This window comes from Euprymna scolopes, chromosome 45, assembly GCF_053919585.1.
Source record: "Euprymna scolopes isolate OS-2025 chromosome 45, ASM5391958v1, whole genome shotgun sequence".
NCBI lineage: Eukaryota > Metazoa > Mollusca > Cephalopoda > Sepiida > Sepiolidae > Euprymna > Euprymna scolopes.
The window spans coordinates 40,797,358-40,825,120 of NC_136526.1; the positions used below are offsets into that span (position 1 = coordinate 40,797,358).

At 33.8% G+C, this 27,763-nt stretch overlaps 1 protein-coding gene across 1 annotated transcript in view; it reads left to right on the forward strand.

Annotated features, from left to right (window-relative positions):
* LOC145269489 (pleckstrin homology domain-containing family M member 2-like) overlaps positions 1 to 27,763 on the forward strand; it is a 199,812-nt gene that overhangs the window by 63,597 nt on the left and 108,452 nt on the right. The gene's annotated exons all lie outside the window — the stretch shown is intronic.

The following is a 27,763-nucleotide window of genomic DNA, read 5'->3' on the forward strand; positions in this document are numbered from 1 at the left end:
TTGAGGCATTTATTAGTATAGCCGTCGTAAGTTACTCTTCTACTTTACTTATTTTTAAGTGTTTATTTAAGTCGAAACTCAGTGTACCCGAAACTCCGAAGAATTTCCACCATCTTGTTCTAAGTTAACAATTCAACGCTACTTATTTCAAACTAAAAAAAACGCCTTAAAATAAGTAAAAACACTAAAAAAAAAAAAAAAGGTACATTTGCATCCATGTTACCGTGCTGAAATAATGATGTTATTATTTGGAAATCCATTCTTAACATGGTGAGGGTGTTCTGTACTTTCCTCCTGACAGTTTAATAAAAACAAAGATATCGTAGAAATTGAATTTAACTTGAAAATACTATTTAAAAAAAATAGCATGGTAACATAGACACATAAGAATCCTAAAAACTCATCCAGATAGGGAGAAGAGTAACTTATCTTGCCTTTGGTAACATTTATTTCTTATATATTTGTTTCTTTATTAGTTTTTCAGTTTGTTGTCTATAATAATAATTGCTCAAAAATTCTTTGAATTCTATTGTTTTTTTTTTGGGGGGGGGTGGAGTTAGCAAGATAGCTCCATGCTGTTCTCTCCTTTGGAGTCCCGAGAATCAAACGCTAAAAAAAAAAAAAGTCAAAATTAAAAAAAAGTAATGAAAGGAAAAAATTGGCCGGGGATGGGTCCGGGAGAGGGGGTGGGGGTAAAACTTTTATTGGAGGGAGAGTTTTAAAGCCTGCACGGATAAAAACAGAAGAGGCTATGTTATTTGCTGTGACACTGTTGACTGAGTACCATGTGACCTAACTTTTCTAAAACTGAAAACGAGGCTCGAATTTCAGACCCCTCTGCGCTATTTGCACCAAAAATCTGTTGGTAATGACTGTATAATTAAATAGATACTTACCGGCATAAAGGCGCCAAATAGTTGATAGGAAAATTCTTGATTGAATGAAGCGATCTATATTATATTTCTGTTTGTCTGTCCGTTTAACTTTTTCTCAAAAACTACTGAGCCGATCTGGCTGAAATTTTGTATGAGCCTTTGTCATGATAAAGTGCAGTAAACTAAGTATTATGGTATTCGTTCGATGCACAGTTAGGAATTAATAGGGATTAGTCACCACAATACCACATTTGCTCTATAAGTTTTACATAAAGCACTCCTAAGCCAATGGACTATAATTTTTGTCCGTTTTCCTAAGAGGCTAAAAAGATTATCCACACATGGACTAGCAGCTAATCAAAACCAAGAGAATAGACTTGTCCATCTAAACATAACCGAACATCCCAGCCTACTTGTAAACCAAAGCTTGACCTTTACTCCTGATCTGAAATGGAACATGTACATCAAATTTGTTACCAAGGTTGCCGGAAAAATGGTGGGATCCTTCTACCACTCCAGTAGATATCTCACTGCTGATGCAATTCTCTACCTATATAAAAGCCAGGTACATCCAAGGATGGAGTACTGTTGCCACATCTGGGCAGGAGCTGCTAGAAACACCTTATCTTGCCTTGGCAGAGTTCAAAATGGGCTTCGTAGCCTAGTGGGGGATGCCCTTTTCTCTTCCTTGCAACCTCTTTCTCACAGAAGAGACATTACGAGCCTGCCTCTGCTTTATTGTTACTTTCATGGCAAGTGCTCGTCTGAGCTCCAATCTATGCCCCCCCATGCCAAACTTTCATGAAAAACAATCGTCTAGCTGAAAACACTATCAATAATTTCTCCCATTCTTTATCTGTGCTTCAACCTAAACGTAGATTCCATAAACAAAGCTTCTTTCTTAGAAATGCACGCCTGTGAAACTCTCTTCCGTTTGCCTGCTTTCCAGCTGACTATGATTTAGTCATCTTCAAGTCCAACATAAACAAATTCTTGTTGAACTGTCCCCTTAAGTAATCCAATTTACCAAACTTCCACTATTAAGGATTACTATGATATTATCCCATTGACTACTGTACACTCATTCACTCTTATCCTTGAGTGGCCTCCGGGCTTTGGTAAGTGGTGACTCCTTTGTAGTTTATTTTGTTTGAGCTGAACTGGTCAGGTAGCTGAACATTGACTATTAAATTCAATGTGACCAGAAGAAAATTAAATGGTTTCATACTATGTCACATCAGTACAAAGAGAATGGACTTTTCCATCTGTGTAACGTTACCCTCGTTTACAGACGGGACCCACAGTACATTGCAAGAAAGAGAAGACGGGTAATAAATCAACTCTCTCTTTTTTTTTTTTTTTTTTTTTTTTTTTTTTGTAAGAACACCATTTATTTCCAGGTACTTTCCCCGATTAAAATGTGATCATCTTCTCTCATGTGATCGTGCTCCTTCTCTCTGACCTCTGTGCTCTCGACCATCATTAATGTCTCTAATGTGCTCTCAAACGTGTCCTGAACATGTTCTCGAACATGCTCCTCGTAACACATAACATGCGGCCGCAGCCGAGATTGAACTCCCTACATGAGTTTGTAGTGTAATTCAAATTTTTTCTGTAGCTGAATACTTGATGCTTCAGCAGGGCTATCAAGAGTATTTGTTATTGTGACACCATCACTAGGTGGGTTGCCTACCATGGCTTAGCCCCATCTACACTTAAAAGACAGATAGACCGTGCCAATTTCTCAACCTGGTATTTTACCTCACTGTATATACAGCGCCTTGCCTTCCTAAATGATCACCCATCTGTTACTGACCAGGCTCAACGTTGCTTAACTTTGCTGAACCGATGTGTCAATGTGATTGTGCTTCTCTGTCTGTTGCACACATTCTTTATATAGTCCTTTTCTTTGTCCTTACAGTGACGTAATTTCGTATGCATTTGCATATGTGTATATGTGCACCCACGCTCTGTTACATCTAAATATAACTGTTGGGTTGACAATCCTACATATTCTGACGATGGACTATTCCTGACGTCATTTCCGGTAAGCAGGTTCTGCTTTCCAGTCAGTCTGAACCCAAGACTCAGAAAGAGAGTCGTAACATTACTTGCCCTTCAGTTGAGCAGCGTTCCCACTCAACCAACATACTTGTCTGTATTTCTGTTAATATATTATTATAGTTCACTGTTTCCGAGTCTTCTCGTTATTCCTTTCAACATTTTATGCCACAACAATAACCGAACATCCCAGCCTACTAATAAATCAACTTTCTAGGCTTCTTTCATAGTTTGAGTGGCACTGGTCAGACAGCTGAACACTGGCTATTAAATCCAATATGACCAGAAGAAAATTATGTGGCATCTTACTATGTCACGTTGACTTAGAAATGTCAATGGATGACCGCAACAGCGAAAAGTGTTCATCTATCTCTATTTGTAGCAGGGATTGATTTTAGCTCAGAGAAATAGGGAGAAATTGCTTTCCTGATTTATTACAATAATTAAAAAAAAAAATGCTGAGTTTTCTGTCTTTTGCGTTTTTTAATCATTCTCAGTGCCATTTTTATGGTTTGCGACTGTAACAAGAATTATAATTTGCCTGTAAAATCATATCAAAGAAGCTGGTTGTGTTTTGCCTGTCTGTATCCAACTGTTGTGAAGCAAATAAATAATATTTGAGCGTGGGACACGTTTTTGGATTCAGGTGCCTGGGCGTGCTGACACTTGCTTAACTGAGATGGGCATAAATACGGGTGGGGGTGGGGGCCCAAAAGGTTTCTAGCAGCACAGATTGTAGTTTTCAACAACGGTGCTATCCAATTCCGTGTTTCCATTTTCTAAGACTGTCCCTATTTACGTGCCTTCGCACGAGGGTAGCGTTAGACACAAGGTCAGATTTTAGCGTGAAGATTGGTTGGTTGGTTTTGTTTTACGGCATATCAACCCTTTTCAGGTTATTTAATGCCGAATCTGGTGATTTTGAAGAACGATTTTTTAATATAGTATATTTGTTTTTTAGGTTGTATTCTATTTAACCCATAGTTGGGACCCTAACAGGTACTACCACTCCGGGTCAGAGTGGACCTGGGAGCAATGGCAATTAAAGGGTGGCTCCACACTCCCCAAAGCCTGCAAGCTGGGGCCTCACCACTGGATATAGTTTAAGGTCATATCCAGGACCTTTAATGTGAAGAATATGCAGCTCCCTGAAAGTTTCACTCTGCACTCTGGATTGGAACAGAAAAATTGAAGTGCAGTTACTGTCATTTTTACTGCTGTTTTGTCAGTTCATTACATCTTTTTTTTTTTTTTTAATGGAAATCGCTCAAGACAAGGCATGAAGCCACTTGATGTAAAGAGCTAACAAGAACTAAAGATGATTATTGTAAAAACAGGAGATGCTTATTAATCTTAGTCTTCTTTGTAAAGACCAAGGTTATAAGTAGGAGGAAAACAGTCAGCAGGAAAAGAGTTCCACAAGCCTGGAGTTCTTGGAAAGAAGCCATTACAATGAGGCATTACGTTACAGCAAATTGATAGAAACTACTAGACCAACAAGTCAAACGAGCTGGAACAAAGGAAGCAGGGAATAGATCAGACAATTATGAAAAACACATGCCATGATATTATTTATAGAAAACTGACCTGGGTGCCCGGTGCTTCCCGGGTATTAGGCAGTGTCTGTTGAAAAAATAAAAAAATGGTATTAGGCAGGTGGGCTCGAACCTGTACCGCGAAGGAGGAAAAGAATGTAAAAAAAAATGTGTCATCTTTGCTGTTGCGCTCATCGCCAAACCGGAAGTGACATAGGTTTAAATTAAGGCTAGTCAATCAAAAAGAGGAGATGACTTTAGAAAATATTAACGAAAAAAAACGACCCCTCCCTGTAGAAAAGTGCCCAGTTGAAGGTGAAGGAATTAATGTTTTTATTCAATTTTTCGATATTTGTCATCCGAAGGGTCAAGCTTCAAAACTATACTGATCTCATGAAAATCCGTCGCCTGTGTCAAAAGTTTTTGCAAGACATACAAACATACATATAAACAGACCGGTGAAATTTATCATAGACTAGCAAGGGGTACCTGGCATTGCCTGGGTGTTTTTCGGTGTGTGTGAAAAAAAAACAGGTGCCCGTGAAAAAAAAAACGAAGCCTTGAAAAAAAACAGGTGCGCGTTTTTGATTGACGTGACGGCGATAGGTATTCAGCAGTTAGCATTTTGTGCGGGACAGTTTTGAATGAGGTGAATAAATCAGTTTGTTTGTTTTTAAAAACCCGCTCCCTGTTTATTAGGGGGAGCGTCTCGTCTCGAAATGAAAGCTACCGTCTGATTGACAAAGTCGACATTGAACAAACATTACTTAGCTCTCTAGAGACCACTGGCTTCCGGCCATTGATTATAGTCGAGTTTCGCTTTTTGTTTATACCGAAAACCGAATGTAACGCGTGCCGATGCGGGAAATGTGGAATAATTAACGTTTGAAAGTCAATAAAATTAAATAGACAGACGAGCTCCGTGGTTAAGTGTGAGATATTACAATTTATAGATGATATAAAAAGTTTTAAGAAGTTGCAAAGCGAGCGAGCGAGCGCTTCTCTGAAAGAAGCCTTTTGTGGACATCGAGGAAAAGCGTACATACATACATACATTTTCGCTTTTATATATATATAGATAAAGACTGAGATTAGCAACATCACATCTGTAAAAGAGATGTTGCAGAGAAGGAAAAAAGAGTAAGGGGAAATTAAATTAGAGATGCGTTTCAGCACTTTATCAAGAACCCTCAAATAGGACAGAGATTCACTCGTCCAAATATGACAACAATACTCCATACATGGTCTGATAGTTTAGAATGATCTAGAGAAGCGATTTTATGAAAAGCAGAAAGAATGATGGATTTAATGCATGAGCTTCAAGAGAGATTTGACGAGAAACAGTCCATACTGAACATTACTAAAGAGGGCCAAACTTTCCAGAAAATGAACAAATCTGCCATTGACTAATTTTTCAAAAACATTGACATAACAGAGAGGATACTTGATTGGATCAGACTGATCACCAGCATTTTTTTGGAGGTAAAGCTGGGGAGAACAGAGAACTTTTTACAATAAGAAGGGAAACAGGACTGCCACAGAGATGAAATAATTTCGGGAGGATAGACGAAAGTTCTGAAGCACAATGTTTGAGAACAAAAACAGAAATTGAATTAGGATCGGAAGCCTTAGCGTGGTCTTTGGATTGATAATGACAGTCAAGAAACTGATCAGTTTTCAAAGGAAATTTTTTTAGGAAGAACAACCCAAGAATCATGAAAAGAAAAAATTGTCAGCAAAAAGACAAAGAGATCTTATCTTTAGAAGATGAAATAACCTGAAGCCCATTAAAAACACAAGGAATAGCAGACTTGCCACCTTTAACCACACCTGACCTACTGAACATAATTTTTCCCCTGTGCTTGGCCTCCTGGGCAAAATTGTGAAAAAAATTTAAACGCGTTAGTAATTTTTTACTCTTCATCTACCCCCAATATTCAACCTTTGTGTGCCAGTCCGCCCAACAGGTGGAGCCCTTTTTGATGCCTGGACTCGCTTGTATCGTCAGAATTATCATCACTTTCTCCTTCATCGATATATTCATCATCACTAGCGTTACTTGATTCAGAATCATACTCCTGATGAAATTCGCATTCGGACTGAATCAGAATCTGTCACTTTATCCAACACTTGTTGCACCGTGAAACTCCTTGGTTTCACTCTTTTTACCTGTCAAAGTGCTTGGTTCGTCACTAGCTCGCTTCATGGCTACTTTAGTCTGCAGAACAACTCAGAACTCCGCCAAAACAAAGGAAGTCATTTTTGTCCACAAAAGAAAATCGGAGGGGGGAGGGTGCTGTGTCCCTGAGTCCAAAGTAGAGTTGGAGGAAAACCGACTGGCAAGCATGTTAGCTTTCTCGGTTGCCATGCAAACAAACTCATGATTGTCGGATAGTGGGTGAATTTTTGAGTGACCATTATTTAATAAAAAAAGTTATGTATTTTCCATCATGTATCATTTTTTCTGGCCTAATGGTTACAGTACTTGACTCATTGTTGTCTTTAGATTTTGGTTTCGATCTCAGCTTGAGTATTTTTTTTTTTTTTTTTTTTACTTACAAGAAGTGAACTGTTTAGAAAAAAACACATTACTCAAATGCACATGGTCCTGGATATGACCTAAAACTATATCCGATGGTGAGGCCCCACTTTGCGGGCCTTGGGGAGTGTGGAGCCACCCTTTAATTGCCATTGCTCCCAGGTCCACTCTGACCCGGAGTGGTAGTACCTGTTAGGGTCCCAACTATGGGTTAAATAGAATCTGACTTAAAAAAAATATACTCCATTAAAAATCGTTCCTCAAAATAACTAGATTCAGCATTAAATAACCTGAAAAAGGTTGATATGCCGGAAAACAAAACCAACCAACCAACCAACCACATGCACATGTCTCAGTTACTGTATGAATTAAAATATAATATTTATGCATATTTTTTGAGCAGGCAACCTGCTAGTTATATATATATATATATATAAGTTTTATATATATACTAGCAAAGTACCCGTCGTTAACTGGGTTCAAAAACAGCCTACAGAAAATGGACTCTGATTTATGAAAGTATGATAGGTTATGAAAAGGAAGGGTTGTAAAGAGATAGCTTCGAATTTGGGGGTAGCAAAATATGATGAAAGTAAAAATAAAATAGATAAACCCCATAATTTATTATACCATACCTGTTCACACTGAAACACTTATCACAATATTCTGTGGATCTATATTAAAAAAACCTTGTTAAACTTTATGACATATTTCCATTCTATGGAGGTGCGAACGAACACCCCATAATGTTATTATACCATATTTCTTCAAACTGAAACATAATTATCAAAGTATACTTACGCATATAGATATGAAAAGTCTTTATTAAAGTTTGTGCCTATTACTATTCTATGGAGGCCAGGCGCGAACGCAGACCCCACAATTTTATTATACCATCACTATTTAAGTTAAAACATATTTATCAAAAGTATTATTATGTACATCTATATCAAAAACACTTGTAAACGTTTTTTTTTAATTTTTAAATTTTTTATTTCCATACTTTGTGGACCAAGCGTGTACGCAGACCCCACAATTTTAATGAATCATCGTTCTGCCAGATCAAACATCCCCATTCCTGTGTCTTGATACATCTATCATTATATGTGATCAGTTTTCTATAATAGTCAACCATATAGGAACCTATTGGTGACCAGACACACACACACAGACGTTCAGCTTTATATTATAGCTTATATATGTTAAGGGGTTTGTATTACTGTACACGGGTTTGTATTACTGTACACGGGTTTGTATTACTGTACACATAGATTCGAAAAAGCTATCAAAAAACAAATATATAACAAATAAATGTTATCAAAGGCAAGATAAGTTACTTTTCTGCCAAACTGGCTAGCGATTTTCTGGACATTTCTTTCTCCTGATCTCGCGGGGGTTTTTTTTAAATCTCAGTTGACAACATTGCATCACTAAAAAAACACCACAGGCTTAATGTAAACAGAATGTGTTTACAATATCGGTAAATTTTCAATGGGTTTATTGATAATGTAACCATGTGATTGAACTTTAATTTAAATTAACCACACGTAGTTGCAAAATGAATGCCGACGGTCAAAGTGTATACACATTTTGATTCCTCCCTTTACTTAAAAATTCACCAAAAATCAGGAAATTAACGAATTTTAATGAAAATTGCAGTATTTTTCAAATAATGATCGCAAAATATAATGAACTAATTATTTTTACTTAACTCTTGGTGAAAATGTTTTATTTTGTTTAAGCAAAAAATACCTTTACTAAAGTTATGGTTTTCAGTAGTAAATAAAAAACGCAAGAATTTATTTTTGCTTTTTTTAAAGCATCGTAATTTGTAACAATAAAAAATAATTTTTACAGTAACATTACGAAAAAAGCCCCTAAAGTCCGTATCAATGTATTCGATATAACTCGAAGAAAAATGAATTATCGGATACTATTCAGGAAATTAAAGATTCAATTAGATTCCTATTTCAGTCACCTAAATTATTTAGGGTGAAATGAGTTTAGGAATTTATAGCCAAACCTGAATATTTTTTTTTTGGTAAATATCCAGATACGCTACTACAGAACACCGACCACTCTAATTTGTTTGAGGGGGGGGATGTGATGTTGGATGTGATGTTTATGCTACAGCGTGCATGCGCGTAACATAAACAGATGCTGCAAAATGGTGGAAAGAAGTTGGTGGGTTCAGGGGTAAATACCATGCAAACGGTAAATTTGCCCCAAGTTTGACTATCAGATTCGTTGTCAGCGACCTCAATTACCTATAAAAAAAACAAATTAGAGTGGTCGGTGTTCTGTAGTAGCGTATCTGGATATTTACCTTTTTTTTTTTTCTTGCTTAAAAAAAATAGCATTAATACAGTAAGTTAGGTAAACTGACTTTTTCGTTTAAAAATGGAATTATTTCCCTTTCGTTATTAACTTTTTAAAAAAAAAATTTTTTTTTTTAATAAAAATTTTGTGGGGTTTGTATTACTGTACACATAGATTCGAAAAAGTTGTCCAAAAAGAAATATATAACAAATAAATGTTATCAAAGGCAAGATAAGTTACTTTTCTACCAAACTGGATATATTTTTCGTGTTTTTATTCAATGTAACATATTTATTCAGCTCGAAAACCATACAGTGTTTACCGATGTATTGGAACATTCAAGATGGCGTCTGATTCTCTCTTTAACACAGTAAGTGTGGGAAAAGATGTTATAAATAAAAAAACGGATAAAATACTGTTAAAAACTCGCTCAATATATGTTACCGTGACATAGGTTGACATATATTCGGCGGGTTTTTAATAGTATTTTGTATAGTTTTTTATTTATAACACCTTTTTCCATACTTACAGTGTTAAAGAGGGTGTGAGACGCCATCTTGAATTTTCGAATACATCGGTAAACACTGTATGTTTTTCGAACTGAATAAATATGTTACATTGAATAAAAACACAAAAAATATATCCAGTTTGGCAGAAAAGTAACTTATCTTGCCTTTGATAACATTTATTTGTTATATATTTGTTTTTTGACAACTTTTTCGAATCTATGTGTACAGTAATACGAACACCCATTTTGTGTTTTATATACATAAAGTACAATTGTTGAATGTTACTGTTTTGATTATATTCGTTTGGGGGGGCACAATTAAAAAATTAAGAAAGATTAAAATAAAGCGAAATTTAAGTTTCCGTTCCATTTTTACAACAACCGTAAAACAGTGCATACTCAGCAAGTTTTATCGTAATTTATAAGCATATTGAAACACTAAATCAACATTTTATTTATTTTTTTGCATAATTAATGATCGAAGTATTTTTCTGTTTATTTTCTTAACATCTGTTAAAAAAAATAAATAATTTGTACATTCTCTTGAAAAAAAGAATCAAACTTTTCTCTACTTTCACATGTGTTCCATTTTAACAAACTGAGCCACAGCAACGCGTGGCCGGGTACAGCTAGTATATATATATATATATATATATATATATATATATATATATATATATATATGCATATTAGTTTTATATATATATATAGAGATGTTGTTTTTGTTTTGGTTTTAGCGATATGTTTTGAATGAATTCAATTATTTACGAAAGTGCATTTTTACCTAAATGCGAGTCGGGAATAATTTTCCCTTTTAACCAATTTGGTACCCCCACATGGGGAGCGGTATATATATATATATTATTTTTAAAATGTAATTATCCACTGATACGTGTTTCGTCGTCTACGACTCATCAGATTGGCTGTATCTAGCAAGATTCGAAATCGGGACCCAACGGTAATGAGCCTAAACTCTTACCCCTGGACCATCTCGCCAACTGACTGGATATATCGTGATTTACTTGGATGTTGTTTTTGTTTTAGTTTTAGCGATATGTTTTGAATGAATTCAGTTATTTACGAAGGTGCATTTTTACCTAAATGCGAGTCGGGAATAATTACATTTTAAAAATAATATATATATGTGTGTGTGTGTGTGTGTGTGTGTGCATATTAGTTTGAACACTGAAGCATAATCGTTTTCCAGTTATTTTTGAAAAAGATAAAACACTATCTGTACAATTATATAAATGCAACTTTGTCTGTGTGTGTGTGAGTTTGTTCCTTATAGGCTCCGAAACGGCTGAACAGATTTTCTTTAAAATTTACAGAACTTTAGTGTTCTGAGAGTGATCTTAGTTAAGTCTTGTCTCAGAATACTCCCAATAATTATAATCGATAATCAAAACGGTTATTTTAATTTATCTATCATCGGTAAAGCAACAATAGGTTCTCTAGAGTGCAATGCAGGATAACATATATTTTGGACTAAGCTACTGCATGGAGGGAGGTATGTGAAGCTTCCTCCTGGGCGATTTCACGGATTTCGCTGATAATAAAAATATAGGAGTGTGAAATATTCGTTGATCATCATTCAGTCCCTGGCAATCTCGGGTCCCCCTGCTAGTTATCTAATAAATGAAAAGTTTTATCTTTACAATTATAGAATTTTTCGTAACAATTTTACGAAATAACAGAAATAAACTAGCTGAATCTACTGTCAAAAACTTTCCCCACTCTTTGTCTGTGCCTAGATCAAGACGTGGATTCCATGAACAGAGCTTCTTTCTTAGAACTGCACTCCTGTGGAACTCTGTTCCGTCTGCCTGCTTCCCTCCTGACTACAATTTGGATGTCTTCAAGTCCAATGTAAACAAATTTCTGATGAACCGCCCCCTTAAGTAGACACTTTAAATATCCACACTAACGTACTGTACTTACAATAACCCTTATCCCTGAGTGGCTTCCGGGCCTTGATAAGTGGTGACCACCTTGTAAAAAAAAAAAAGAAGAAAAAACGGATTTTTTACAAAACTAATCCTAATTAAGATGAAAGGCGCAACTAATAAACAACACATGTCCTACTTTCAGTGTTACCTTCCTTTTGATAATCGATTTAAATGTTCGATATGTAAACGAACGCATCATAATCAATGATAACATTATCAGCTTTATCGGAAGCTTCAGAAGATTATCTCTATCTCTACTATAAAAGGAATTTTGTTTGTGTGGCTGTTTGTTTCCTATGAACTCCAAAACAGCTGGGCCAATTTTTTCTTTTCTTTTCTTTTTTCTTTTCTTTTTTCTTTCTTTTTTTTTTGTTTTTATTCTTTCTTTTTTCTTTCTTTTTCTTTTTTTTTTTTCTTTCTTTCTTTTTTCTTGTCTTTTTTTCTTTCTTTTTTCTTTCTTTTTTTTCTTTCTTAAATTTCATACAAATGTACCTCATGTGTCGTCCCCCCCCCCATTTTCACCCCAAACAAAGCACAGTGCCACTTTGATGTAGGGGTCTACTATCGGAGCCATAACTTGCATGGATACGATGTAGGGAGTTGAGCAGCAAAGATGTCTGTTCACATTACATTTGAACTTCTGCATGTTAGTACAGTTGGGAAAAAACTAAGAAATTCGTAATTTTCTGAAGTGAGAAGTTAAAATCTGAGTTGGGTTTTTTATTTAACTCACTTGAATTCTGAAGGTTTTCAGTTAACTCCTCACTTCTGAAGTGAAGTATGAAAGTTGAAAGTCAGTAAAAATTTTTTAGGGGCTTGGGAGTTTGTTTTTTATGTTTTAAAGGTTCTTTTATTCAGTTGTCTCCCCACCTGATACCTGACTTAACCCCGACCCAGCTGTGTGTCAACTAACAGAAATTTGTCCAGAGTGAATAATGTAACCTAAAAGAAAAAATGTTTTTCTTTTCATTTTCATTTTCTTTTTTTCTTCTCTTTCTATTCTTTTTTCTTTTCTATTCTTTCTTTTCTAATCTTCTTTTCTATTTTTTCTTTTCTTTTCTTTCCTTTGTTCTTTCCTTTTTTTCTTTATTTCTTTTTATTATTCTTTCTTTTTGTTATTTTTTCTTTTTCTTTCCTTTTTCTTTTTCTTTCCTTTTTTCTTTTTCTTTCCTTTTTTCTTTTTCTTTCCTTTTTTCCTTTTCTTTTTTCCTTTTTTCTTTCTTTCCTTTTTCTTTTTTCTTTCCTATTTTCTCATTCTTTTCCTTTCATTTTTCTTTTCTTTCTTCCTCTTTTTCTTTTCTTTATTTTTTTAATATTTGAATAAATATTTAAGCATTTAATGATCTACAAAAGAAAAGATACTCGCAAATCCAGACATCACCGAGTGCCCTTGCTGGTGTTGCATATTTATCTGCTAAAAGTTAAATGGTGTTGTGCACTTCTCTTCAACTGCGTTAGAGAAAGACGGCAAGTAATGCGGCACGTTTGCTGCCATTTCCTGTCACTTTAACTTTTTTCCTTTTTTTTATTCTATGGCTGTTGCATAAAGAATTCTACGGTTCCTCTTGGCTTTTGGGAATCTGTCGATTTGATATGGTGTCGGCTGTTTTCACATTGTGTAACATAGATTCTCCAACCCCAAAACAGCTGAGGGATATGGGTTGTGCCATTGGAAAGTAGGTTTCTGTGGATGCGTTTGCATCTATGGGTGATGTACTTACATATTTGTATGGTGGGTGCAGTAATGTGTGTGTGTGTGTGTGTATAATATATATATATATATATATATATATATATATATATATATATATATATATATATATATATAAACTACTTAATTTACTCACATAAAATTAATATATGAAAGTATAGATTTATGCGTAAACTTTAAGTATTTACTTCAAAAGTGCTCAATACGTAGGTAGAGCTAGTTAGTAATTTATAAAATATATATGGCGATTAGTGTTGTTTTTATACGGTGTTTTTTATTGTTGGATCTACTTTTGTGAATTAAAAAAGCACCGTATAAAAACAACACTAGCGAATAAATACTGGGAACTCAAAGAAAGCGGACATTCGCCGGTAGTCGAATGGAAAATAATAAGACAAGCTACATCGTGTAGGGACCTAGACGGCCCATGTAGATTATGCCTTCATGAAAAATTTGCTATCCTGTACTTTAAAGAACCCCAACATCTATTAAACTGTAGAAGAGAAATAGCAAATAACTGTATTCACAAGATTAAATTTACTCTAGGATAGCGATAAAAAATAGTTTTAAAATAAACAAATAAATAAATAAACATGAATATACATAAACGATCACACATATATGTATGTATATATATTTATATATAAACTAACAATAAAAAAACAAAAAAAACACTAAGCTAATTTTAAAACAGATCCTTTGTCCGATAAAATGCATGCCCATTGGCTGATAGGATGGGTGCGGTGGATACTAGAAAGCTGATTGGCTAACTAAAATCTCAATAGAAGAGGAGCATATAAAAACGATAAACAACCACATAATTCACGCATAAGCCTGAGGAGTCCTAGAGTGGATGAAACGTGGAATATTCAGTGTAGCTTAATCGCCATATATATTTTATAAATTACTATATATATATATATATATATACACTGTGTAAGCAAGATCAAGACATTAAAAAAAGGTGTTGATGGCAACAAAAAGTGTATTTCATTTTATGTTACAATTGTTTCCATGCCCGGTCGACAATTTAAAACATTATATCATTTGAAAATTTTCAAAAACCAGCATTTCTTCAAACTTTATGAATAAAAACACTCTTGGCAATAGAACATTGTTTGAAGAGAAAGAAAAATTCCCTTAACGGAAAAAGCATGTGAGAAACATTTACCCTTGGGGTAACCTCCACGTAAAGCCCATTTAAATATTAATTATATCACCTAATTTTCGTATCCTTATTTAAGAACAAAATCATAAGAAGTTTCCACCAGAAACCCTTAGCTATTTAAAAAAAAAATTTATGTATCCCATTCGTTGAGTTTCTAAATTAGATTTCACTATTTCTTATAATATATATATATATAAAGACACTGTGTGTGTGAGTCAAAAGGACTGGGTCAATTTTTTAAATTTTTTATTTCACACAAGTGTACATTATGTGTCTAGGAGTGTTCTTAGAGAGGTTTTCTATGAGAATCTCTCTGATAATTATAGAAAATCGATGATCGAAAAAATCCAATTAAAAAAGGAATAGTTCAATTTTGAACAAAATTAATACCTTTATGAAGTCTAATATCACAAGTGCATTTGAGAAGTTTTATTACCGCACAACCAGAAGATCCCGGCATATAAAATTAACCAAAAGTTCTTTGATAAAATGGAGCTGCGTTTGAAATGAATGTTTCTGTTTAGAGCACAATTGAACTATGATAATTGACTTTTCGCATTTTAAACTTTAATTCAAGCTGTTGTATATAAAAACAATTTTATAAAATCAACAGTAAGTTCTCTACAGTGCAATGTAGACTACAATGTATTGTGAACTCACTGAAAGGAAATATGTGAGGCTTACTCCTGGTGCAGTGCTGTGGGTCCCCAACTAGAGCAATCAATCGATTTGATTAAAAAATGGGTAATTTCATTGATTTCGATGACAGTAGAAATATAGTATGGAACACCTGTTGATCGTTGGGTAACGTCGGGTCTCCCTGCTAGTATGTATATATATATATATATATATATATAGAATAAATTACAAACAGTTATATTCCAAAATTTATGATGTTGACCATCTTATAATTTATTCCTTTAAATCAGTTGACTTATACAATTCTTGACAGTATCTGTTTCGTAGCGCAAAATCAATCCCTACGAACGAAAGTGCTATGAAACAGATACTGTCAAGAATTGTAGAAGTCCTGTTTCGTTGTATCACAACTCATCAGTGCCGCTAGACTAGCATCTCTCCCAAGCCAAAGATTGAACATAGAACCGTCGTGTTGACAGTCGGCAGTTCTCCCATTCTACCATGGAATCGACGCCCATAAATAACTCGTCGGAATGTCTATTTAAGTAGACACCCGCCACCACTTTTATAGTGCTCAAATCGCCTGTTCGTAAAGAAACAAACAACGAGCTTCGCATTTTCAGCCAATTAAGTAGCGGGTGAGATTATTTACGACAGTGCTCTACCCAAAGAGGGGGGCTTAAAATATATTTGTAGTCATCTACATACAGTCCTGTTTCGTTGTATCACAACTCATCATATATATATATATATATATATATATAATTCCAAGTTAATATTTTTCAAAGGCAAAGCAACCAATGAAGTTTAACGAGGTTAATACAATAGTGCTCAATACTGAAGTAGGGCAAGATATACTTTTTATTTGATTTAAATAAGCATTAATATGTCGCTACACATTCATGAGCATGTTTCGGTCAGCTATTTACAAGTAACTAGAGACCTCTTCATACGATATTGCTTATTCAAAAGCTTAGTCCGTAATGATTCATTCAGGAATTATTCAGGGATTCAGCAATTACAAAAATAATTATCAGGAGGTCACATCACGTGTCATTAACAACAAACAAAGATAACGGTCTTTAATGAAGAAGACGGGAAAATGGGTGGGGATTAAGGTTTGTATCGAAAAAAGAAAAAAAAACAGAGGAAAAACGTAGAAAGGAAGAAAAAGATGGAAAGAGAAAGGATAAAGAAAGAAAAAGAGTGCAAGTAAAAACAGTGACGTCATTAAATAAAAATATACAAAATTACAGGAGCAAAGATAGAGAGATAAAAAAAAAAAAAAAAAGGAACACACCAACTTATATGTTCATCAACGTTTCGTCTTTATTGCGAGACTTCTGGATGAATCATCCAGAGGATGGTTTCTCCGCAATAAAGACGAAACTTTGATGAACATATATATGTGATATATATGTGTGTGTGTGTGTGTGTGTGATATATATGTATATATATGTGATATATATATATCACATATATATGTGATATATATATCACATATATATATATCACATATATCACATATATATATATCACATATATATATCACACATATATATATATCACATATATATATATATCACATATATATATATATATCACATATATATATATATATCACACACACACACATATATATATATCACACACACACACATATATATCACATATATATATATCATATATATATATCACACATATATATATATATCACATATATATATCACATATATATATATATATCACATATATATATATATATCACACACACATATATATATATATATATCACATATATATATATATCTCACATATATATATATATATATATATCACATATATATATCACACATATATATATATATATATATCACATATATATATATATATATCACATATATATATCACATATATATATATATATATGTATATATCACATATATATATATATCACACACACATATATATATATATATATATATATATATACACACACACATTATAAGGTCAGTACTTTTTGACGGACCGTCTTTTTAAAAATCTACCAAAAATCAGGTAATTATCCGATCAATACGAAATTTTCAGCGATTATTAGGAGAAGAATGAACTTTATAACAATGTACTTATTTTTCATAAACGATATTTATATATATATATATATTTTTTTTCTTACAAAACCCCCCCTTGTTTTGAAGTGGGAACAAATATGCTTAAAATAATCATCTGAAACTGAACAAAACATATTGTGCTGTTGTAAGGGACAGAATTATAGATTAAAAAAAAAAAAAAAAATTGCATACCTTATTTTGACGTCTGAATATCAGAACTTCGATTGTGTTTAATTATCCCGCTTTTGAGTTTTAAAGTGTGAAATTCGGTGAATATGTTAAGTAAAATAATTAATTTAAGTTAAGCAAAACAAAAAAGTTTTTTAATATTTATACGAAAAAAGCCATTTTAAAATTTTTGATAAATAAATTAACAATTTTTTTTTAGCGAGCCGAATAATGCATGACCATTATTAAACAGGGCATGCTTTGAATAATCGATACAAAAAAAAAAATTTGATAAATGTTGTGCCCTTTGTGTTAAAAATAGCATCATTTTTTTCGATCCCGTTTGAAAACGTTTGCCGCCTTTCGACTACGGTGGACCAAACGCGCTGAAATAATTTTTTTTTTTATTCTGCTTTAAATTGCCCCCCTCCCCCCCCCATTTTGGGGAGCCTGGCCCCCACACACATACACATTAAAAACCAAACTCATACAAATGGTCACCCATCTGGTACTGGCCAGCCTCAGCTTAATAATACATTGAAATTTTCGTCACTGAAAAATAAGTTTTTTTGGCCTGTTTGGTCTTCCATAGTTTTCTTCTTATAAAACGCAAACGTAAACAGAGTCGATCTCGACTCTACATCGACGCGAAATATCTGGTTACCTATATGAATAAGTCGAATTATTTGAAATTCAGGTACTTATATTATAATATTTTTGCATATTCTCTTAGAAAATCATCCTAAATCTTAGTTAGACAATAAATAAATAAATTAATTATTTCAAAAACCTTTTTTTTTTTTAATATTTAAGTACGTTTTTTGTGCAAGACAAAAAATGTCAATTGTTAACTTTTTGGGAAAATTTAACATTTAAAATTTAATTAAAAATAGTAGAAAAAGTTTTACATTATTCTGTTTTCTATATGATAAAATTCAGGGTTTTATCTTTCTGGAAAAAAAAAAGTTACTCAGAAATAATGGATTTTAATAAATGTAATTTAGTTTTAAAAAACAACAACTTGATTTTGCGGCCATTTTTGGCGGTGCCTAATATATATAATTATAAAAACATTTATTTAAAAGTAAACGTATTTTTTTATGCTTGTTTTCTCAAAGCATTTTCTTTCACTTTCTTCGTATATATCTCAGACTTTATTTTTAATCGCGCGTGAATTTATTTTATTTTATTTTTTTCTTTGGGTAAATTTGATTCATACTTTTATTTCGTGCTTGTTTTTATTTTATTTTTAATTTAATTTAATTTAATTTAATTTAATTTTTATTATTTTCTCCACTAAATATCATTTTTTTTTGTTAAATTATTTTTTCGTACATATTCAAATAATGCTTTTGCCCCCCCCCCTTTTTTTGGCCTCAAATAGTACCTTTAAAAAGTGTTTGTGATTAAATAAACCAAAGAAAATCTTTTGCGCATGCGCTTTGAAGAAGCAATGAGTAAATAAAAATACCAGGGTCCACGTTCCTCGTAAAGTACCAAATTTTCTAAATAAAATATTTGTATTATTTTATAATACAAGAAGTGTTTTCTTTTTTTTGTTTGTTTCGTAATAACACAGGAAATGTTAAAAACTAGAGTATTTTTTTTTTTAGAAATATATGGTTTCGTTTTTCGTCTTCCGTTCGGTTTCGGTTTTCGTGTCTTTCGTTCGGTTTCGTTACATAATCAACCGTATCCACGTCCGGGAGCTTGATTTTTTTCCGAGCAGTGATCTTGGACATTACTTAAAAATATACAAATTTATTATCTTATCGGGGGGGGGGGGCTCGTTTTAAAACTATATCTACATCAGTATTTTCTTTAATTTTCATTTATTTTAGTAAGTTTCCATAGTATACACAAACAAAACTGTTAATCAGTAGTAGAACGTATTCCAAATGGTGGTAGTGGTGTGGGGGGGGGGGGGCTTATATAACAGCATTTTCTAATCTCTAAGAGACTGACCCAGGAGCAGACACTATCTGATAAAAGTTGATTTACTTTTTATTCAATAATGGAGAGACATAGATAAAAGCAGGCCTTATATTAATTGTGGACGTCTCTTTGGTATAAACATACAGTCTAATAAACAAATTCATGAACTATATAAATAAAGTAGCTAGATTACTCTGAATCACAATCGGAAAAAATCAGAAATTTTGAGGAATATCGGAATCAGAAACTTTTGGGGGTATTGGAATCAGAAATTTGTGGGGATATTGGAATCAGAAACTTTTGGGGGTATCGGAATCAGAAAAACTTCAGCGTAATTTCTGAGTCCAAAAAAAAAAAAAACGATTCTTTTATTTTATGTTTAAAACTTAATTTTCCATTTCCAGTGATAAATATTTATTGATTTTTTTTTTTAACTCACAGTAAAACTAAAATCTATGGATCACTAGCGTGCCGCCTGGCGTTGCCCAGCTGTAAAATACGCTGAAATATGACATTTTAATTTATGCAGATTTCATATTTATGATCATAGTCAATTCTCTATCGATTATTATATTGTACCCAATATATAGTAGTGATTTCAGAAGTAAAAAAAAAACAGCATATCATGCCTAAATCTCACATGAACAGAGAATCAGCAGGAGCAGTTGTCCTGCTTTGTCATGCCTCAATTTGTCGTACATAAACAAGGCTTTATTTTGCGAGTGAAACAGTTGCATTTGCGAGTGTTTTTTTTTTTGTTTTTTTTTTGTTTTTTTTTGTTTTTTTTTTCAAATGGCGACTAGAAATAATAAAACGCTTATCTTTTGACGATTATGTTTTTCTTTGACTGACAATCTTTAAAACCTCATTACTGAGTGAAAAATGTCTTTTCAACTTTTTTTTTATATATATAAAACGAGCAAAGTATTTAAACAAAGAAAGTTTAATAGAACAATATACTCTTTTTTTTTTTTTTTAAACAAAGACTGTTTCAAAAATCTGTAGAAATACGAATTTTTATACATTTAAGTCTCAGCATAAAACTCTGTGCCTATTTTGAATTATACCTATTTAAAAAGAAAAATACAGAAAAAAATATTTATGGTGTATGTACTTGTCTCAGAACGAAAATGTCACATTCCAAAAATCACATGGGCTTGAGTAGTAAATTTTTCTATTTGGAAAGTAAACGAAAATATTTAGTTGTCAAAGGTCAACTAAAGATAAATTTGTCCGTCTTCTTCAGATATCAGTTCTATTATTGCAGACATCGATGATCATGGCTCTCTCGTCCTCTTTGCCTTCCGTCTTTCTGATGAGATCTATAGTCATGTTTCCAGTGGCCATGTTGAGATTGTCAGTGAACTTTGTTCGTAGTCTTCCTCTGCTCTTCTTTCCAGTGATTTTTCCTAGCATCAAGCTTTTTACTAGAGATGGTATGATTCCAATATTTTTTTCCGATTCAGATACAATTACTGATTCCGTGCAAAATTCCCGATTCCGATACAATTACCGATTCTGATTCTTTATAAATCTCTAATTATTTTACTGTAAGATCGTTATTTTTTCTCTATTTCCGTAAAAACACATGTTAAATATGCAGATATTTTCCTAAAGGTAAAAATACACTTGTGGAGGATGATCTATGGATTTTAGCTTCACTGGTGATTTAAAATCAATAAATATTTATTATTTTATCATTATCACCAGCAATGGAAGATTTTGCTTTAAACAAAATCAAATAAAAAAAAGACAAAAGAATCGTTTTGGCATCAGAAAATAGGCATCAATTTTTCCGATACCGATTCTAATACTCGTAAATCTTCCAATTTTTGCGATTCCGATTCTGATTAATCGTCCCAACACTACTTTTTACTAAGAATCCAGAATCAAGAATGCGCTTACCGTCCCTTTCCACCATTATGGACCATTTAACTAATTTCAACATATTTATTCAGTAGCAATTAGTGGTATGCTAATTGCCATTGGACCAGCCTACAATTAGTCAGGGATGGTGGATTGTTCTATTTTAAGGCGCCTGATTGGCTAAACATGCCAGGAGGGGCAGGTGCCACTCTACAAATGCCAGCTGCTCTGGCATTCAGGGGTTTTACTGTTCTAGACTTCTGCCAGGAACTACCCTCTGTCAATTATCACATCCATTCAGCACAACGTCTTCATTCTGTTCATCAGATTTGTAGAATTTTCCTTAAAAGCCATATCTCCATTGCTTTCAAACGACTTTCAGCCATCTTTGTTACTGTCCAATATTTACAACCGTAAAGGAGAATTACCTGCCCTTCTGGTAATCCTCGTTTTGCCCAACAGGTGGCGTCTTCTACTTAAGTTTCTCTTTCTCTCTCTCTCTCTCTCTCGATCTTCCTCTTTTGATTCAAACCTCTAATGTGATCGGACACAAATCTTAGACACGCCTCGGCAGGGCGTTTTCCTTCCCCAAGGTAGGATCGAATACTTGTGTATAACTTAAACTCTTGTACACACAATGGACTTCCAACGTATACTGCAATGAACTCTCGTATACATTCACGCACGCATACACACAACGAACATTTATCTACGTACATGCTAGTTCATATACACACACACTCTGTAATGTTCGTAACTTTTTTGCGTAAATAAATATTCCTTGTACATATATATATAATCCTACTTTGGCGTGCTTCATTCAAATCCTTTTTAAATGTACTCGTAACACTTGCCCTTATTGTTGTTTTCATCATGTTGTACGATCTGCAAACGACGACCTTTTACTCTTCCAGTAATCGAACACGCAATCTTCCCAATAATCGGTCCCATCAATCGACAGCCTTCCGACCACGAACAACCGGGCACATCTCTACAACGGGACCCCCTATACATGACTTCTTTGTTTGTTCTCTTTTGTGTTGATGAGATTCGTTTGAATTTTCCTTAAAACTATGTCTCCGTTGCTTCCAAATGACTTTCAGTCGTCTTTGTTACTGTGCACCATTCGCAATCGTAAAGGAAAATTAATCATATGTACGTTTTCAAGATTCTGATTTTTGTGTTCAGTTTTAGGTTTCTGTTTTGTAAGATACACTCCATGCTTTGCGATTCTTTTCTTGATTTTCATGTCATTCAATTTGTCCGTAGAGCCCTGATAAACAGCAAACTTGTTGAAGATTAGCTAGTACTGTTTCTCTCAATCAATCGTTAAAATTTGCATACAAATCCTCAAAACAATACTTTGTTGATGCATTTATTTTTCATTGTTATTTTTTTTTGGTAAACATTTACTATTAACAAAAAAATATAAAATATTACGATTTTAAAAAAGTCAAACATTTTCTTTTTATGCTTGACTCGTCTTTCTTTTTTCCTTCTCTTTTCCTTTTTCCTTCTCTTTTCCTTTTTCCTTCTCTTTTCCTTTTTCCTTCTCTTTTCCTTTTCCTTCTCTTTTCGTTTTCTTTTCCTTTTTCTTCTCGTTCTTTTCCTTTTTTTCTCCCCTTTCTTTTCCCTTTTCTTCTCCCTTTTCTTTACCCTTTTCTTCTGTTTCTTTTCATTTTCCTTTTTCTCCTCTTCGTTCTTTTCCTTTTTCTCTTTCTTTTCCTTTTTCTCTTTTTCTTTTTCTTTTCCTCGTTCTTTTCCTTTTTCTTTTCCTCCTCCTTTTCCTTTTTCTTTTCCTCCTCCTTCTCCTCTTTCTTTTCCTTTGATCTTGATACTTATATATGCATTTCGTTTCGTGACGTCACACTAACACCCACGCCTTAAATGCTGATGCGGCATTAACTCGGCACGTGAGTCAATATGTAACGTTGCTCAAGAACCAACACGCAACTTCAGTCGCAAAGGAGACAAAAAAATAGGAAAGAGCTTCAACTCGCCTTTTCTTTCTAATAATGACATTTATTTACACATTATTACGACCGTGATGTCACCCACATGATCTCGAACGTTATCCATGCTTCTCACGTGATCTTGAACGTTATCTCATTCCATAACCCACGTCTTTCTTATTATCGTCCTCTTTCTCCTTTTTATAGTCTTTCTTTTCTTTCTTTACCGGTGACGTCATTTTGCATGCGTTTGCATAAAGCCATCTGCGCTATGTTACAAATATGTGTTCGTGTCCTGACTTAGTTATTTTAATGACTTAGCCAGCGTCTATGATACATTAATGTTCCTTTACAAAGAGCATCACGCTAACATGCTGTACGGAATTAACTGCGGGTCTGTTCTGAATTAGCTTTGAATGGTAAATGAGTGCAGGTTAAAATGGGACGACGATTTTAAATGTTAGAAATGTTTTTTTGGAAAAAAATTTGGAGGCAATTTCCGTTTCCTGTTGAGAATCTTGGGTAAAAATAGAATTTTCTTTGTTTTCTTTCTCTGAATTGTTTAGGGGTTTCATCAACACTGTCATGGAATTTATCATTCTGAGAATATGACAAAAGAGCTTTAAGAAATCTGATGTAAGTTCAGTTATGAACAAGACGAAAAACAATCTCCATTATCAAAAGCTAGACTGCGTATTTAGTTCTCTCTCCCACCGCAAGAAGGATCAGAAAGTGAGATTGAAGAGGTGGAGCGCTCTGACTCTGCAGAAGATGCCCGCGCAGCCTCGTCGGCATTCCCCGGTGAGGGTGCCTCAGGCGATTAGCAATAAACTAGCTATTTCACAAAAAGAGAAGGCAAAGCCTGGGAGGCTGGAGCTCGTAAGACTCTGCAGAGAACCAGCTTTACACCGCAACCAACAGGGACCAGATCATTACAGGAATGGTCTAATCTCTATTGATTTTAGTGCCTGATGGCTAAAAAGCCACAGACTGAATCAAACCTTTTTTTTTTTTTTTTGGTTAGAAATTTTTTTTTTCTTACTCACCTTCACCCCCAAACAATGCATATTGCCACTTGCACGTTTTCAAGTCCAACATAAACAGGTTCTTGATGAGCCGTCCCCTTAAGTAATCCAATTTACCAAATTTCCACTACTAACGATTACTACAATATTATCCCATTGACAGCTGTACACCTATTAACCTTTATCCTTGAGTGGCCTCCGGACCTTTATAAGTGGTGATGCCTATGTTAAAAAAAAAAAAAAAGAATAAAACTCATCTATATTCATTAACTTCTCTCTGAGAGATGTTGAAACTCTCTTAAAAATTCTTGTGAAATTTACTAAAATTCTATTTATTCAATGATGTATGAACTTGTATAAATGAGTCTTGCAATAGTAAACCACTAACTTATTACCAAAAGGGCAATGTAACTTATTGTGTTAATTGCTTTTCTCCTTACTATAATGTGTAAATTTTATCTTGAATATATAGCCTCTTGATTTCTAAAATATATCACATATACCAAATCTCCTATTTATAGAAGAATCAATATTTTGCTTTTTAAATAAAATGAATAACTTATTCCTTTCAATTTGTGTATTCTAACCAATTTTTAGTTACAGAGTTTCAATTCAATAGTAAAATGTTTAGATACTCTGGGACTATATGGATTAAATTTGATGTTATAGAGTCTAGAAGTGTAAGCCATTTTGAGTTTCAGATGGTTCGCTGTTACACACAAGTCCTGGGAGGTGACTTGTTTGTAGTAGACAGTTCCACAGAACAAAATATTCTTACCGTGTCGAAACCCGGGAAAGAACATGTGAAATTGCTCCAGAGAAGGTTTAATATTTATGAAGCAATTCTGGTTCCTGATTGGTTGGTAGCAGAACGTGAATCAATTTGATTCGCCAGTTCTTAGCAGCATCGTTTATAAATAGAATCGTCCGACTGTGTGGGATCATACCCCATTAACCCAAAATATTGCAACAAGGAGCTACCTATTGGGACGATGCCTAGAGAAAGATTAAGATTCTGGTTTACGTTGCGTTTGAACTTCTGCATATCAGTACAGTTTGGGAAGCAGGCAGCGGGAAGGGAATTCCAAAGTCTGGCTGTTCTAGGGAAGAAGCTATTTGAGTAGAAAACTTTCTGACATTTAGGAACTTTAACAGTGAAGGGGTGTGATTTTGTTGTAGGTTGTAGGGATTACATGGTTGTAATGTATGATATATAAGTCATTTCCAACTGTTCTTTCAGGTTGATGTTACCAGCACTTGCTGCTACACTGGATGTTTAATTTTTTTAGATCATAATAGTCAGTTAAATGGGTGAAGTTAAGATGATTGGATATCCATAATCATTATAATTAGTTTTGCTTGGTTGGGAATCCAATGGCCCCTTTGATGACTCCATGTTCAAAACAGCTAAATAAAATGTCGTTCCAATTCACAGAGTAAAGAAGAAACGACGATGTTGTGATGGTTCTGCATTTTTTAGATGAGGATTAATGCTTTGGATTTTTTGGATTCTTCGAACTATTGTTTTCATCTTTTGTGTTATTTTCACAACCTTTTGGTCGAAGTAACCTGTGGACCATTTTCATTTGTATCCTGCTAAACTCAGGAATCTTTGTTGAAATCTCGGGACTCTGTACGGATTTTTTTTTTTTTTTTACTCACTTTCACCCCAAACAAGGCATATTGCCACTTGCACGTTAAGAAGCTACTAATTGGGACGATGCCTAGAGAAAGATTAAGATGCTAGTTTACGTTGTATTTGAACTTCTGCATATCAGTACAGTTTGTTGGTTTGGTGCCCGATGGTTAAAAAGCCATAGATTGAATCAAAATATTTTTGGTTATAATGCTAAAATAATAGCTTTTTGTGTGGATTGCATGAATTTTAATTGACAAAAAAAAAAAAAAGGATTTGAATGAGAACTATCGGATTAAATATTTAACAGAGTTTGATGTTCATAATATTGTAATACTGTTTTCGTTGCTATTACATTGCATGACCCGGAAGTCGGTAATTGTTAATATTGCAAACTAGATTTCTCATAAATGTCCGCTCTGGCTTGATTGACACCTGATGTCACCACTGCAATATGCCGAGCACTGTTAAAAATGCTTGGGAACCTGATCAAATTATTGGTGGGCATGTTTTTTAAATAGTATTTTCAAGTTAAATTCAATTTTTACGATATATTTATTAAATTGTTAGGTGAAAGTACAGAATAGTAACAAAACACACCTCCTTCTCATATTAAAAATGGCTTTCTAAATAATATTAATCCAGCTCAGTAACATAGATGCACAAGTACCTGCCATTATTGGTTCAGCCACACTGGACATTTACTTCCATGTTGTACAATACATAAGTACCATATTTTGTGTTTGTGTAATATTCAATTTTGGTCCTCCGACAAAAGGAGGGTGGACCTGTAAATTCATCCTTGTCCGTTCGTCTGTCCGCACTTTTCTCAATAATTACGCCTTGGAATCTTTTGAAATTTTGCATAAACATTAAACATGATATGAATAAAAAAGTAACAGAACGAATTTTCTGGGGAAACCCCGGTCACCCCACCCTTCATCCCCGGGAGCCTTTCGGGTTAAAATGGCTAAAATTGACACTTTTGTTGCTTATTAAAAAAAAATATTGATGGCTTGGATTTTTATAAAACTTTCTGAAAAGTTGTAACTAACTGATTTCTATATAATTTTGTTTGTCTATACTTCGCGATAACTCTTGGGTGTGCCCCAGGGGCTCTTAGAGGTCTAATAAAAACAGTCCATTTTTGGGACTTTTACCATATTTGTCCAAAATTTTCTGTGTATGTCTATTTAGCAGTTTTGCATGGTGCTGAACTCAAATTTAAATATGTTACGGCCTTGGGGACTTTTGGGGCTAAACGGGGTGGGGTAAATGATGGACTTCCTTTTTTTTTTTTTTTTTTTTTTTTTTTTTGCGTAGTGCAGAACTCAAAATTACATATACGTTAAGGCCTAAAACTGCACCGTTTATTCATTTTCACCAAGATTTGACGTCCCCTGGGGACTTTTGGGGCTAAATGAGGGGAGGAGGAAAATGCTGAACTTAGTCATTTTTTTTATGCCTCGTTCACTGTGAACTCATTCTTAACTTGTTTTTTTTTTTTTGTATTTTTAATGAATAGATATCCAGAGAATTTAAGTACTTACAAAATTTATTTTGAATATTGATAGAGAATCCGGAGTTTTTACTGTAAAAATGTGACAAACTATTTTGGTGGTGGTGGTGGCTGTTGTTGTTAAGAATTTGATTAATGGCATGAATATTTAATATAATCAGAATCCTCTTAGTTAAAGAAAGATCCAGGTTGTTTTCAATATATCTAAGAATTTAGTTAATGAAAACTAATGATTCTTTTTTTTTTT